This window comes from Salvia splendens, chromosome 11 (genome assembly GCF_004379255.2).
Source record: "Salvia splendens isolate huo1 chromosome 11, SspV2, whole genome shotgun sequence".
Classification (NCBI taxonomy): domain Eukaryota; kingdom Viridiplantae; phylum Streptophyta; class Magnoliopsida; order Lamiales; family Lamiaceae; genus Salvia; species Salvia splendens.
In genome coordinates this window covers 30957549-30973806 of record NC_056042.1, presented here as the reverse complement: position 1 = coordinate 30973806, position 16258 = coordinate 30957549, and the positions used below count along the sequence as shown (strand labels likewise).

Sequence of the window (16258 nt, the reverse complement as noted above, 5' to 3'; positions counted from 1 at the left end):
AGTTTTAAATGTGTCGATTTTTACGGGAGATAGTGAATAAAATTTTGAACTATGTGAAAACAGTCATTACACGTTATCACAATTCAGACAAATAATCTTGTCAACATCTCATGGTATAGGAGAGATAGCTAGCTAGCTACATATGTAGAATGGGCATTAGTCAGCAACTCATAATTTAGTTAGGCAGATAATTTAATCACCATTACTAATCCACAATTGATCCATAAATACGACTATTCAACTGAAAAGTATACCTAAGAAATGGATGAAACTAAGCTGCATCCCTTCATACTCACCATTCTCATATCATTACCTCTTCTATGGCTCGTTTCAAAACGCCTCTCTAAATCTTCTGTAACCCTAAACCTCCCACCATCGCCGCGAAAGCTCCCAATACTCGGAAACCTACATCAGGTGGGCTTACTTCCCCACCGGAATCTCCACTCACTAGCTACTAAACACGGCCCCCTCATGCTTCTTCACTTCGGCTCTATTCCCGTCTTGATAGTCTCCACCGCAGAGACAGCCCATGCTGTCCTCAAAACTCATGATCTTACTTTCTCAAGCAGGCCTCATCACTTTAGGGCTGTGAAGAAATTCATTCGCGATGGAAGGAACGTAGGGTTCGCCCCTTATGGCGAGTACTGGAGGCGGATGAGGGACATTTCTGTCCACCACCTGCTGAGCAGCAAAAGGGTTCAATCTACAGCTTTCCGATTTATAAGGGAAGAAGAAACTGCTTTTTTTTATGAAGAGGGTTAGAGAGTCTTCTTCGGGGGTTGTTGATTTGAGTAAGATGTTTGCTGAGTTCACAAACGATGTGATTTGTAGGTCATGTTTTGGAAGGAAATATAGTGACACGGAGAATGGGCAGAAGTTTGTGGTGTTGCTGAGAAAAGCTATGGAGGTGTTGGGAACTGTTTGTGTTGGAGATTTTGTTCCGTGGCTTGGTTGGGTTAGTGGAGTTAATGGTTTTTGTTGGACGGAGAAGATCTTGGAGAATCAAGATGTTGGACGGAGAAGATCTTGGAGGATCGAGAGGCTAATTTTCCTACAATCACAATTAATAGGAAGATTATGTTTTTATATTTTCCATGTATATGAATTAGGTTTAGGGCAAGAGGACTTACCTTATGTGTTGTACTCTTGAGAGCCTATAAGAGGGCATGTATATTTGCATCATAGTGAATAAGAACGACCAAAATCATTCCCCGAAACATAGCTTTAATCCTATTTTAACATGGCTTCAGAGCAGTGTTAGAACTAGGGCTGAGATTGTGATATCATCACCGCCCATACCAATCCCGGCCAATCAACAAAAACCAGTGAGCAAACAATTCAAATCATACCAAAAACATGTCAGACGACGACAAAAAACCAGCAACAGAGTCAGAATCATCAAGCAACAAGATACGAGCGAGTAAGAACGTAACAGTAGCGTTCAAACTCAACGGGGGAAATTACCCACTATGGTCGCGGCTGATGAAAGTCGCAATTGGGACTAGAGGAGGCTACTCCCATATAACCGGAAAACCAGCTCCGCCGTTACCAGGGAGCAAGGAATATGACGATTGGGAGGAAACCGATTTAATCGTTTTCTCCTGGATCGTGGATAATATCGAAAACGATATTATTGCCGACTTCGCGCATCATCAATCGGCCAAGGCAATTTGGGATAGCCTAGCCACCACATACGAGAGTGAGGCCGATCTCTACCTCGTATAAGACCTGGAAGACAAGGCGAATACAATCAAACAGGGGAATATGGATCTGGAGACATATTACCACAAAATCCACAGAATGTGGATCAATATTGATCGGTGCCAAAAGCAACCGGTCGATTGCTGTAAGAAAGGAGTGAATCAGTTCAAGGTCTACACCAACACCAAGAGATTACTCCGATTTCTGGCGGGACTGAACGACAAACACGAGGGAGTCCGGCGAGACATCCTCAAAGAAGTATCGCCCCCCCGCTGGAGACCGCCTATGGGTGGGTTAAAAAGGAGGCGGCCCGAAGTCGACTAGGGCCACTTGATCCCCCAAACTCTGTCACCCACGACCATGGAGGAGGGGACGAACATGGAATTGGGCATGGGCTGGCGGCACAAGGACAACGACAGGGTCAACGAAGCGGAACCCCGCGTCAATCCACCGCCGCGCATCGCCCGGGGATCAAATCGGTGGACAAGTCGAGATTGTGGTGTCCCCACTGCGGGGTGCAAAAACACACCCGCGAGACGTGCTTTCAACTGCACGGCTATCCCGAATGGTGGGAAGAGAGGCAGATGGCGAAGGCCAAGATGACGGTTGGAGTGACCGCCGGAGATGAAGCATTTAAAATGACGGCTGGGAATCGAGATACTATAACCGGACGGGGAAAGTAAAGGGAGGAACCAGAAACTTCCGACGGAGGCTGGAACGGCGGTGGAGTGATTGGCGCCAGCAATTTCACCGGGAAGACGAGGAACAGACAAGGGGAAAACGGCGCCAGCATAGGAGGTAACGGGTTAGGGGGAGTGAACCCTAACCCTAATTTTCGCCATATACCCTCATTATTTGTTAAATCACAGAAGGCCCCCCTAAATTTCCTGAAATTACATAATATATCCCGTGTTTTGCATACAAGTCCCCGAATTCATGATATGTTACACCATGAACCCCAGACTATTGATTATTGTGAAAACCCCCCAGATTGTTTGAGAAATATACAATTTAACCCCATCCCACTTAAAAACTGATTTGAGCCCTTGGACCATATTTCCGCTACATTTACGGTAAAACGTGATAGTTTGGATGAAAAAAAAGGATGGATATTTGATTGTGGGGCAACCGACACCATGACTCCCAATAAAAATGATTTCATTAATTTTAGTAGTATTACTAAAACTTACATCCAGACAGCCAGTGGGGAATTGATTACTGTGGCTGGGGCGGGTATCATTGAAATATCTCCAACTTTGAGATTATCAAACTGTCTCTATGTTTCTACTTTATCCCAGAGATTGATGTCCATAAGCCACGTAACAAAGGAATTGAATTGTACATTACTGATGCACCCCGATTTCTGTATTCTGTAGGATATTCGGACGAGGAAGATACTTGGGCGCACTACTAGAAAATTGGCTTGTAATGACACTTAAAATTGTCACTAGAAAATTACTGTGCTGACACTTCATCTATAATGGCACTTATGCAAGTGCAGCACCGGGTACCTGTAGTAAGAGGTAGTGTGTAGATAGTACATCTATGATGGCACTTTTTATGTTGAAGTGCAGTAACAATATATTATAAAGTGCAGTGAAAAGCTAGTGTGTAGATAGTACATCTATGCTGGCACTTTTTATAAAGTGTGATAAAAAAAGTGTAGTGAGAAGCAATTTTTCTAGTAGTGGCGTGGCATTGAGAGCCAAGGACTCTACTACGTGGATGAGATAGCTCAACACGGTGGTGCGATGCTGGCTCACGGGTCCACAAAAAGGGAGATTTGGCTTTGGCACCAACAACTGGGACACCCTTCCCCTGGTTACTTTAGTTTGCTTTTTCCTAAACTCTCTATTCCGAAAGATTTTGCTTGTGAGACTTGTGTTTTGGCCAATAGCCATAGACAATCTTTTAAACCTACAAATACTCGTATGAATTCTGTTTTTTCCCTTGTTCATGCTGATGTTTGGGGACCTGCACCTGTTGTTGGGGGTAATAATTTGAGATATTTTGTGATTTTCGTAGATGATTGCACTAGGATGACATGGATATATTTTTTGAAACACAAATCTGAGGTGATTGATAAATTTATCCTTTTCTTCAATCTAGTCCAAACCACAATAAAAACCCTTCGATCTGACAATGGGAAGGAATTTGTGAACCAAAAAAATGACAGATTTCTTTACCGAAAAAGGCCTGATCCACCAAACCTCTTGTCCTTACACACCAGAACAAAATGGGGTAGCCGAACGAAAAAACAGAACTATTCTCGAAATAACCCGAGCCTTGATGTTTGAGTCCAAAGTTCCTACCCACTTCTGGCCCGAGGCAGTTGCCACTTCCATCTATCTCATAAACCGACTTCCCACTAAAATCTTAAACAAAAAGACACCCCTTGACACCCTCTCCAAAATGAACAAAATTCCCAAACACCTTAACCTTCAACCAAGAGTCTTTGGATGCACTGTTTATGTCCATATTCTGAAACATGAGAGAACAAAATTATCACCTTGTGCTACCAAATGTGTTTTTGTAGGCTACAGGATTAACCAAAAGGGGTATCGATGCTATGACCCCACCACAAAACGGGTAGTAACCACCATGAATTGCAATTACCTTGAAACAGAGTTCTATTACCACACCCACCTTAGTAGTCAGGGGGAGAGTGAGTCATATAACACAGTAGACTACCTAAGTTGGTTTGTGCCCGAGTCAAATTACTCCAACAACGACTCAACAGAACCAATTAGCACTATCGTCGAGCGAATCTCGAACATTCCGGGGTATTCTCAACCACGGCCTAAGATCTCGCCTCAACCGATATCCGAAATACCTGAGGTAATTCCTAATCCACCTCAAGAAGATAGTACTACTGCTGATCATATTAATACAGAAACTGTTGATGAAAGCACAACCCTTGATGAGAGTACAGGTCGATACATCCTCCCACCGAGAAGTACTCGCGGAATCCCACCAAAGAGGTTCTTCCCAGAAAAAACCGACAGGAAAAGCCAGTATGATGTGGCTAACTTTGTAAAAGGAAACTTGGCCAAAATAGCTAGGGCATTTGAGGCTGCACTGTACGAGGAAGAAGAAATCTCCTATACAGCCGAAGAAGCATGGAAAATCAAACATTGGAGGGATGCTATGTTTGTAGAGATGGATGCATTGCTGAAGAACAAGACTTGGGAAGTCGGTCCACTGCCCGAAGGGGCTACTACAATGGGATGTAGATGGGTATTTACGATAAAAAGAATGCCTGACGGATCCATCGACCGATATAAGGTGAGACTAGTAGCAAGGGGTACACCCGGACTTATGGAGTCGATTATGCAGAAACCTTCTCGCCAGTTGCCAAGATCAATACAGTAAGAGTATTATTTTCGATAGCCGCTAACAGGGACTGGCCCCTACACCAGTTTGATGTGACAAATGCCTTTCTACATGGAGAATTGACCAAACCTGTTTATATGATTCCCTCACTCGGATTCACGGGAGACTTCAAAGATGGGGACGTGTGCAAGCTCAAGAAGACATTATATGGCCTCAAGCAATCTCCTAGGGCATGGTTTGGGAGATTCACTGAAGTAATGAAGAAGTATGAATATTGCCAAAGCAATTCAGATCACACCTTGTTCATCAAGAAGAAAAACGGTAAGATTACATGTCTTATTATTTACGTTGATGATATGATTATTACTGGTGATGATGAGGAGGAAATAGAGCAACTTAGAAAGAACTTGTCCAAGGAGTTTGAGATGAAAGACCTTGGCCACTTGAAGTATTTTCTGGGGATAGAGGTGCTGAGATCAAAGCATGGGATCTTCATCAACCAAAGGGAATATGTACTCGATATCTTGGCAGAGACCGGAATGATGGATTGCAAACCAGTGGACACTCCAATGGTCCAGAATCATGGACTGCAGATTCGAGAAGGAGCTAAACTCGCTGACCGAGGGAAGTATCAACGGTTGGTTGGGAAACTCATCTATTTATCCCACACCAGACCAGATCTTGCGTATGCTTTTGGAGTAGTAAGTCAGTTTATGCATGCTCCACAAGAAGAACATTGGGAGGCGGTAATAAGAATAGTAAGATACTTGAAGGGTACCCCGGGTCATGGAGTATTGTTCAAAAACCATGGGCATTTGGAAATACACGGCTATACTGATGCAGATTGGGCAGGAAATCCTAACGACAGGAAGTCAACGGCGGGATACTTCACCTTTGTAGGGGGAAACTTGGTGACGTGGAGAAGCAAGAAACAAAAGGTAGTAGCATTGTCGAGTGCAGAGGCAGAATTCCGAGGGATTAAGAGTGGATTGACAGAAGTACTATGGCTCAGGAAATTGATGACCGAACTCGAACTCAAGTCTACACAACCATGTCGATTGTTGTGCGATAACAAGGCTGCCATTAGTATTTCAGAAAATCCAGTCCAACATGATCGGACTAAGCATGTGGAAGTAGACCGACACTTCATAAAAGATACAATTGATGCAAAGATAGTGGAATTACCCTATGTCAAGTCCGAGGATCAACTGGCGGACATTCTAACGAAGGCAGTAAACTCGAACTCTTTTCGAGGTGTATTGAACAAGTTAAGCATTGGGGATCCCATCACTTAACTTGAGGGGGAGTGTTGGACGGAGAAGATCTTGGAGAATCAAGATGTTGGACGGAGAAGATCTTGGAGGATCGAGAGGCTGATTTTCCTACAATCACAATTAATAGGAAGATTATGTTTTTATATTTTCCATGTATATGAATTAGGTTTAGGGCAAGAGGACTTACCTTATGTGTTGTACTCTTGAGAGCCTATAAGAGGGCATGTATATTTGCATCATAGTGAATAAGAACGACCAAAATCATTCCCCGAAACATAGCTTTAATCCTATTTTAACAGTTTTGACAAGAAGGTTGATAGGGTTTCGAAAGAGATGGATGAGTTTTTGGAGGGTGTGATTGTGGAACACATGGAGACTTCAAAGAGAGAGGGTGGAATTGGAGAAAGCTTTGTTGGTATATTGCTTGATCTTCATAATGAAAAAGATGGTGATATCTTCATTGACAGAGAGAGCTTCGAAGCATTACTTGTGGTAACTACTTAACTCATGTTATTCATTATGAATCTACTATGACAATATTTAACTTGATTTGGACAACCTATAATTCTAGTTTGACTTGTTATGCAGGATCTACTTGGAGCTGGGACCGATACCTTAACCACACTATTAATATGGACAATGGCTGAGCTTCTACAACACCCTATAGTGATGCATGACAAACACGGATTTTGCATGTTTTTAAGGACTAGATTTGACTTGTTTTAAATGTCAATCATGCAAATTATGTTCTTAAATTGCATATGTTATACATTTGCTATTTTTGACGTGTTTGTTGATAAATGATAGAAAAAGATAGAAAAAGGTGAAAAAAGGCCAAAGTGCAGCAGCCCCTGTTCGAGCCCATTCTGCCAGCGATTTTGAAGTCCAGTCAGTTCTTACTACATGCCATTCTCTTCGTCTTCGAAAGAGCTTCGCGTGGATATCTTGCATGTCTCAATCGGAGTTCTGTGGAGAAAGTTATGATAATTCTACGAACATTGCGCAGTGCAGTCAAGGCTGGCGGAAATTAGGCGAAAATTCAAAGAATGAAGAAATTATTGCCCAAATCCCTCCTTTTAATTGCAGATTCGAAAATATTATATTTTCAATTAATTGGAGGATACTTTTTACCATTCTAAATCTTTTTCTAGCTTATAAATACCCATAACCTAAATTGTAATCTTCATCCCAGAGCCTCCAATCCTCCCCCTCTACACATTCTTCCATTCCATCTTCCACACATAATTCATCCATCTTCCATTGGAGCAGAGCTCTGCAGATCCAGGCAAGAAAAGACTGAAGATTGAAGATTCAACCTTGGGTTTTATCAATTTCTTTCATGTCTTATACTTTTATTTTTATTTTTACTACTTGTCTATGAGTAGTTAAACATCATTTGTAGTTTTTTGGTGAAAACTATTATGAATATGTTTTGATTTATTGAATTGAACCATTTTTCTAGTTCTTGTGATTGTTTTGCTTGTTCTTGTGCTTTTATTGTTCTTTTGTCTGGCTAACTTTAGAACTATGTCCGTCTAACTAGATTAATCGAGAGATAGCTAGTTTCACGTGGTAAAAGGAACGAGTACAACACATAGGTTTATCTGCACTCGAGAGAGGGGACCCTTTGTGAGGGCTTGAGTCTTAGGAACTTAAGGAGTTAGAATCTAATCTATTGGAAGGAGACTTTGATAGTTAGAGTCTAATCTACTAGATAAGTGCACTCGAGAGAGGGCTTATCTGAAAATCACGACTTTCCTAATAATCCTGGAGATACATAAAGGTAAAGGTTCTATGAGATTAATCGTAGTAGTTGGATCCTAAAACTCTAATTTCTTTAGCCTGCTTTGTATTATTTTGTTTTTATATTTGTTTATATTTATGTCTAGTTTATAAAATCAAAACCCAAAACTCCGTGTCTCTAGATAGTATATGACGCTTAGTATATGATAGCCAGTTGCAATCTTATTCCCTGAGTTCGATATCCCGGTACTGACTTTTAGCTATACTAGTTCTACCCTGTAAAGTTGCAGATATTTTTAGTGATAATAAATAGTGCATCAATGCAAAAGCTACAATTGGAAGTAAGAGAAGTTGTTAAACACAAACAAGACATATCAGATAATGACTTAGTAAAAATGCATTATCTGAAAGCTGTGATAAAATAAGCATTGCGGCGCCACCCTCCTGTCCCATTACTAATACCTAGAGTAGCAAGCAGCGATGTGAAGATAAAAGGATATGACGTTCCGGCAGGAACAGTGCTGATGACTAATGCTTGGGCTATGACCCCACGTCTTGGGATGAACCAGACAAGTTTGAACCGGCCAAATTCTTGAACTCTTCGGTAGACTATAAGGGCCTCGATTTTGAGTTTATCCCGTTTGGAGAAGGGAGAAGGGGATGCCCGGGAATCGGGTTTTCTGCTGCTACTGTTGAGTTTGTGTTAGCAAATCTTGTGTGGAAGTTTGATTGGGAGCTGCCTAATGGAGGGAAGAGTGTGGACATGGCTGAAACTCCTGCTGCTACACTCCATAAAGCTGTTCCTCTTCTTGCAGTTGCTAATAAATACTCATGATTATTTGGTGCACAATTTGTGAAGAAATTGTATATTAGTACAAGTTACGACTATATGGGTTTCGCCTTAAATGAAAATAAGTGTTGCAATGCTACTTGTAAAACTTTTTTTCCTTCATGCAAGTTTAACATACAGGGCGTATTTTAAATAAAAAATCAAACCTTTAATTTGGACCAGTCCAATTAATGATAGCTAGTACTAATTTCAAACTCAACCAATACAACGCCTTCTTTAAATATTGGTGAAAATTAAGCATGTTCAAAATTTTCGAGGATCATATTTTGATGTGATGGCTTGCTTTAAACTTAACTCATGTATTGAAGCTCTAACGAGATGATGCATGATATACTAACTTATGATGTTTTCGAGATGATGCTCTTAAAGTCAGTTTCAATTATTTAATGTCTACATAAGATGATTCTCACATGTATGATCTTACATATGATATCATAAGTAAATTCTGATGTTTCTCAAACTCCAGTCTCCAGATAAGATGATCGATACCGATGTTGAGATGTCAGTTGTGATCTTTCAAACTTCATATGAAGATATTCAGAAGTAAAATGCGAAATTTCAGAATCCAAACAAGATTATATACGCTCATAAATTCAAAGTACAAAAGATATGATTTTTTTCTTCTTTGCGTGATGAAGAAATAAAAATGATTATATCAATTACAACAGACCATAATAAAAAACTCTTGTTTAGTTTGCCTGACATGATATGACAAGTTAAGATATTGTATACTAGTAGTATATTTTATGTAGATTGACTATAAATGATCAATAATGTGAGGTTGGTGGCAGGGGCGGATCAAAAAAAAAATTAAAATTGCTCCACTAGGGCTTGAGGTGCAGTCGAGCAGAGGAGCGTTGCCGCGTTGGTGTCGCCGTGTCTCCGTGCAGCAGGCAGCAACGCTGGTGTCGCCGTGTAGAACAGAGAAGCGGCGTTCCGGGCTTTCGGATGGCGCAGGCGGCGGCTGTCCGCAGCGTCGTGCCTCGCCTCGATAGAGCGATGCGGCACCGCCGGCGAAGAGACGTTTCAGAGATATTTTGGAATTGGGGATTTTTAGTTTTGCTGCTTTTCTCGTTTTTTTATTTACTTTTTGTTACTGAGTTATTTTTAATTAGTTATTTTGAGTAGTATTTTTTATTTTGGGCTGAAATCAAATTTTATTTTGGACCTTTTTATGGGCTGAAGTTTATTTATACTCACTTGTCTAACACTTCTTGGGCTGAATTTTATTTATTTCCTGTGATGGGCTTAATTTTCTGTAACTATATATGTATTATTTAACTTTAAAGTCATCTTCTTCCTCACAATAATCATCCACCATTGTTAATGCTCTGCAAATTTTTACTTCATTCATTAATCTCAACCCTTTCTATTAATTATTTCAAGATAATTTGTTCTACATTAGCATCACCTTAATAAGGGCTTAACATGATTTTTTAAAATTTTTAAAAATTTATAAATACAAAATAAAAAAATAAAAAAAGGGTAAGGGCTTAAGCCCTACCCTCTTATAGTGTAGATCCGCCCCTGGTTGGTGGAACGCCGTGAACATATACGGTGGGGGCCGTACAAATATCGACTTATTCAACTGTTGACAACTTAATCGTTTTCCAAAATGAACTCAAATAATGGATATACTTTATTACAAAATCATGAAGATTGAAGTAAGGGAATACAATCACAATGAAAACATACTACTCCCTCCGTCTCCAAAATTTTGTCACAGTTTGACAAGACACGAGTTTTAAGAAATGTAATGAAAATTGAGTTGAAAAAGTTGGTAGGTTGTGGGTCCTACTTTTAAATTATTAATTTTATAATAAAATGTGAGTGGAAATAAGTAATTGGAATGCGGGGTCCACTAAAAATGGTAAAAAGTGAAATGTGACAAATTTTGTGGGACGGACGAAAATGGTAAAAATAAAATGTGACAAAATTTTAGGGACGGAGTATATTATTTATTACATAATCATGAAGACTGAAGTAAGGGAATAAATCACAATGAAAACATACTGTATTATTTATTCAGAAGTATTATTTATTCAGAAAGTATGAACTTCCAATATAGTAATATCATCGGCAAATAACAAGAGCAGAATGGTGCTAAATCCCATACATGAACCCAACATAATGAAATCTCTCTTTCGTAAGTGCGTCAATACGTTGGATAGACTCATCACTAAGATAGTTTTTATAATCTCCAATTTTTCCTTTTCTAAAGAATGAATTGTATGGTGATGATGGAAACCATGTTGGAGATTTCTCAGACTTGTTGACATCATGGCTACTTAGTACCTCGATGCTACAATTTTTAACAATCTCATCCACTTCACCTTCTTCTTCGAATGGACATCCTAAGAAATCACCCAATTTTTGGACATAGCCATTAGGATCTTCTAGTAACTCCTCGTAAGTCACAAACATCACGTTCTCCGGCTTTTTAAGACTCAACTCTCTATACCCAAGCACATGATCATAGTAAGGCCCGTATGGGCTAACCCCACGACAAAACATGCACGTTGCCTCATCGAGAGACAATGATTGATCGAGCTTCTCCATGTTCCACTTATTCACAAAATGCCACAAAGAGACGGGGGTGTTCTTGGGGTTATGCGTCAAGTAAACAACCTTACAAACACTAGAATCTAGGGTTTTGGTTAGGAGATGATAAGGTATGTGTGTGGCAAATAATCGTGGCTCATTTGATGGGGCAACTAGAACTAACGACTCATCAGCCTCTGCAAACACTTGCAACTCCAAGAAGGGAACGAGTTCGTGGGGGTGTTCGACAACCAACTTATGTTTGGATGACCGATTGAGGATGGAGTAGAGGAGAGATTTGAGCCATGTGGTGCCTGTTTTAGGGACAGTAACCAAGATCACATCACTAGGAAGAAGATTGTAATGATTGATCACTCTTTTGATTGGCTTCACGGTTTGTGGAAAAGACCAAAAGCCTCCAAGTTGGATGAGACAATCATCTCCCAACCATTTTTCTCTATTTGGGAGGGATGATAAATCCATGTTGGAATCCATGAAAGAAGGAATAAATGTTTAAAAATAGAGAATTAGAGAGGGTGGATGATGACGATCCGTGTCTGATCCAGGATTTTTGATTCGGGGGTACGAAAAAATAGTGAAATGGATTTTTAAAATTTCCACCAATCTTGTATATTCTCTTTAAAACATTTTCATAATCATAATATATAGTAGGAGTATCATTTTAGAATTAAGAAATTTTATTATAGAAATAAATGAGTTGGTTTTAGTATTATTATTTGGATAGCTTTCACTAACTAAAACGAATCGTCTGAAATTTATGTATGATAAATAGGATATAATTTTTTAATGAATTAGGAACTGAAAATATAAAACTTTATATTAAATTAAAATAATGTACAAAGAAGTGAAAGAAAAGAACATTGAGAAATAGAAACGTAATCAATAAAATTTAAAATCAATGCTTAAAACTAAAAGAGTTACAAAAACAAATCCATTAAATGATAAATAAATGCTAATAATAGCTAAAAAGCATAATCCGTTACAGATTAAACAAATGCTCAAAATCCAAGATCAAAATTAAAAGACAAAATTGCTTCCGCTAGCAATCGAACCCCGTGTTCTCCACATTGAATAAATGTAATTTCACCACTGCGCTACTAATCAGATTGAAATTTGGGGGTACAATTGCACCATTTGTATTGAGTCATTGTATGCACTACTTATATTGGTGAATGAGCAGTGAGCTATGGTCAGGAAACCGCTCCGTTCTCCAAAAGTAAGTCAATTAAAATAACATATTATAAATGATCAGTTTATGACATTATACCATTAATAAAATTTGCTCTTTTTAAGAACATAAAAATAGATATCCAATTATTTGCATTGAAAATTTTGAAAAAGTAACCACATTTTAGGACATAATAGCGCCGTATCCAATAAGAAATAAGGGTACAACTATACCCAAAATTCTATAACTAGTATATTGAAATCAAAATGGTGTAGCGGTTGGAATCTCCAATGTTATGGCTGAAAGCATGGGTTCAATTCCCATCACCATATTTTTGCATGTTAGCTGTGTTATTAGTCCTCTTTCTTACTCTCTTACATGACTATGTTTTAATTATTAATATCATTAGATTTAAATCAACTTTCTTTCAATTTTCATATTTTAATCACTTGATTTTTATTTTCTGCACACTTCTTTTATAATACACTTTTCTTTCTTACACTCATTTGTAGCTCTCTTATGGCTTTGTTTTCTTCAACTTTTACTTTTTGTTGAAGAATATATATTTTAAAATCAAACTTTTCCTCGATGCTCGTTTATGATCATACATAAAATATGAAAAATATATTTGACGTAAAACATGAGAAATAAATTATATAGAAAATGGTAAGGATGCATTATGTCGTTTTTTAAGTAATTGAAGTTTTTGCCTAAAATAAGAGTCAAAAGATGATTTCTAATTAAAAAATACATTCTGCAAAATTTAAAATAAATTTTTCATTAATCCATTTTTTATATGTGATGAACTTTCTTAAGCAAAAAATTAAAAACAAAGATTTTGTTCAAAATCAAAATAAAGAGAAGAAAATTGATCTTTCGGATTTTGAAGTTCTATATTGTGGTGATAATTTTTCGCACCCCCAAACCAAAAATCCTGGATTCGCCACTGGGACACAAGTGAAAACGTCACTAAGTTGATGACATATTATCTTAATCTTTTGTTTTTTAGGATGCTTCAATTTACACTCTCTAATTTTAATTAAGACATTAAGAATGATGGCATTTTTTGGAGCGTCTGTTGCATAGTTAAAATTACAAATTAGCGTGTTTAATTGTATTTAAAATGTTTTTTTTCGTCCTTTTATATGCATGTAACGAGAAGTACAGCTAGCATGACATGAGTATTTTAAAGAGAATGGAATTTAAACCACCATTATTTACAACGAAATCAAATATATCAAGGTGTTTTCCAGACAAATTTGAGAAAGTATGTTTATAATTTGTGATTATTGTAATTTATAATGATACACAATTCTACTATATATAGCATGCGTTAATTTCGAAGTATGAGAGGTTGCCTAGCAAGAGGCATTATTATTTAAAAGCTCTATATATGGCAATTGGCATGGTAGAGAATTGGGTAATAGGATCATTCTATTCAATATGTTTCATGTGTAGAGATTGTACAACTTATATATGCTACAAAATACACAAATAAGGTAAATCTAATTACATTGATTGCATTCTATCTTTGGTAAATATTCTTGCATATCAATACCGTATATCCTCTTGATTTCTTCCTGATTTCTTGCTAATACTCCCCCTCAAGTTAAATAACGGGATTCCCAATACTCAACTTGCATAATACGTCTCAGAACGACTTTGAGTTCACTGCCTTCGTCAGAATGTCTGCCAACTGATCTTCAGATTTGACAAAGGGCATTTCCACCACCTTAGCTTCAATGTTCTCCTTGATGAAGTGTCTATCAACTTCCACATGTTTGGTTCGATCATGTTGGACCGAGTTTTCGGATATACTGATTGCCGCCTTGTTATCACAAAATAGCCTACACGGCTGTATCGGGAGCATGTCCAATTCTGTCATAAGTCTTCTCAGCCACAATATCTCTGTCAACCCACTTTTGATTCCTCGGAACTTTGCCTCTGCACTGGACAGTGCCACTACCTTCTGCTTCTTACTTCTCCATGTCACAAGATTTCCTCCTACAAATGTAAAATAGCCTGCAGTCGATTTTCTGTCGTTTGGATTCCCTGCCCAATCAGCATCAGTGAAACCATGGACCTCCATGTGACCATGTTTCTCGAACATAATCCCGTGCTCCGCTGTCCCCTTCAAGTATTGAACTATTCGGAGCACTGCCTCCCAATGCTCTTCTTGGGGCGCATGCATGAATTGACTTACCACTCCTACTGCATAGGCTATATCTGGCCTTGTGTGTGAAAGATAGATCAGTTTTCCGACTAACCTCTGATATCTCCCCCTGTCCGTCTGTCTCGCTCCTTCCTTTAACTCTAGCCCGTGATTCTGAATTATGGGGGTATCTGCTGGCTTGCAATCTATCATCCCAATTTCCGCCAATAGGTCTAATATGTACTTCCTTTGGTTGATGAAGATTCCCTTCTTCGATCGTAGCACCTCTATTCCCAAGAAGTACTTGAGCAATCCCAAATCTTTCATCTCAAACTCTTTGAACAAGTTCTTCCTCAGCTCACCAATTTCTTCTTCATCATTTCCTGTAATGATCATGTCATCTATATATATAATCAGACATGTGATCTTACCTTCTTTCTTCATGAGAAATAAAGTGTGGTCCGAATTGCTCTGCTTGTACCCATATTTCTTCATTACTTCTGTGAATCTTCCAAACCAAGCCTGTGGAGACTGTTTCAATCCGTAGAGTATTTTCTTCAACCGACAAACTTCACCATTCTGGAATTCTTGAGCAAATCCTAGAGGAGGTTCCATGAATACAGGCTTCGGCAATTCTCCATGGAGGAATGCATTAGTTACATCGAACTGATGGAGTGGCCAGTCCTTGTTAGCGGCAATGAAAAACAGGACTCTCACGGTGTTGATTTTGGCTACGGGAGAGAACGTTTCAGCATAATCTACACCATACGTCTGAGTATACCCCTTTGCCACGAGTCGAGCTTTGTACCTCTCTATCGTGCCGTCCGGCCTTCGCTTGATTGTGAACACCCATCTGCACGTGTTATTCTTCATCAAAGCCTTCATTTCGGTTAACATTGCTTCTCTCCAATGTTTATGTTCCATTGCTTCTTCGGCCGTTCTAGGGATCTCTTCCTCTTCATATAATGCAGCGGAAAAAGCCCTTGCCATTTTAGACAGATTTCCCTATATGAAATTCACCATTCCGTATCGGCTTTTCTTCCCTATCTTCTCGGGGGAATATCTTTTCGGCGGTATCCCCCTTGTACTCCGTTGGGGAAGTATATATCGTCCAGTGTCCCCGTCGATTACATTCTCCTCCACTTGGGTTTCTGTGTCAACTTGGTCAGTGGAAATAGGTATAGAAGACTGATCTGAGTCGGGTGTTACCTCGGATATCGTCGGAGGAGGATCTTGAGTTAGTGGTTGAGATGACTCTTGCGATGAAACCTACTCGGCGGTAGTGTCAACTGGTTTTGTTGGATCCTCAATCGAAGAGCTTGACAATGGCACAACCCAACGTAGGTAGTCACTGCCACCTGGATCACTCTCCCCCTGGCTACTAAGGTGGGTTTGGTAAAAGAATTCGGTCTCCGAGAAGTTACAATTCATAGAAGTGATGACCTTTTTGGTGTGGGGATCAAAACATCGGTACC

At 39.1% G+C, this 16258-nt stretch overlaps 1 pseudogene; it reads left to right on the top strand.

Annotated features, from left to right (window-relative positions):
• Positions 1 to 261: 261 nt before the first annotated feature.
• LOC121754796 lies at positions 262 to 13910 on the top strand (annotated as a pseudogene).
• Positions 13911 to 16258: the final 2348 nt, after the last annotated feature.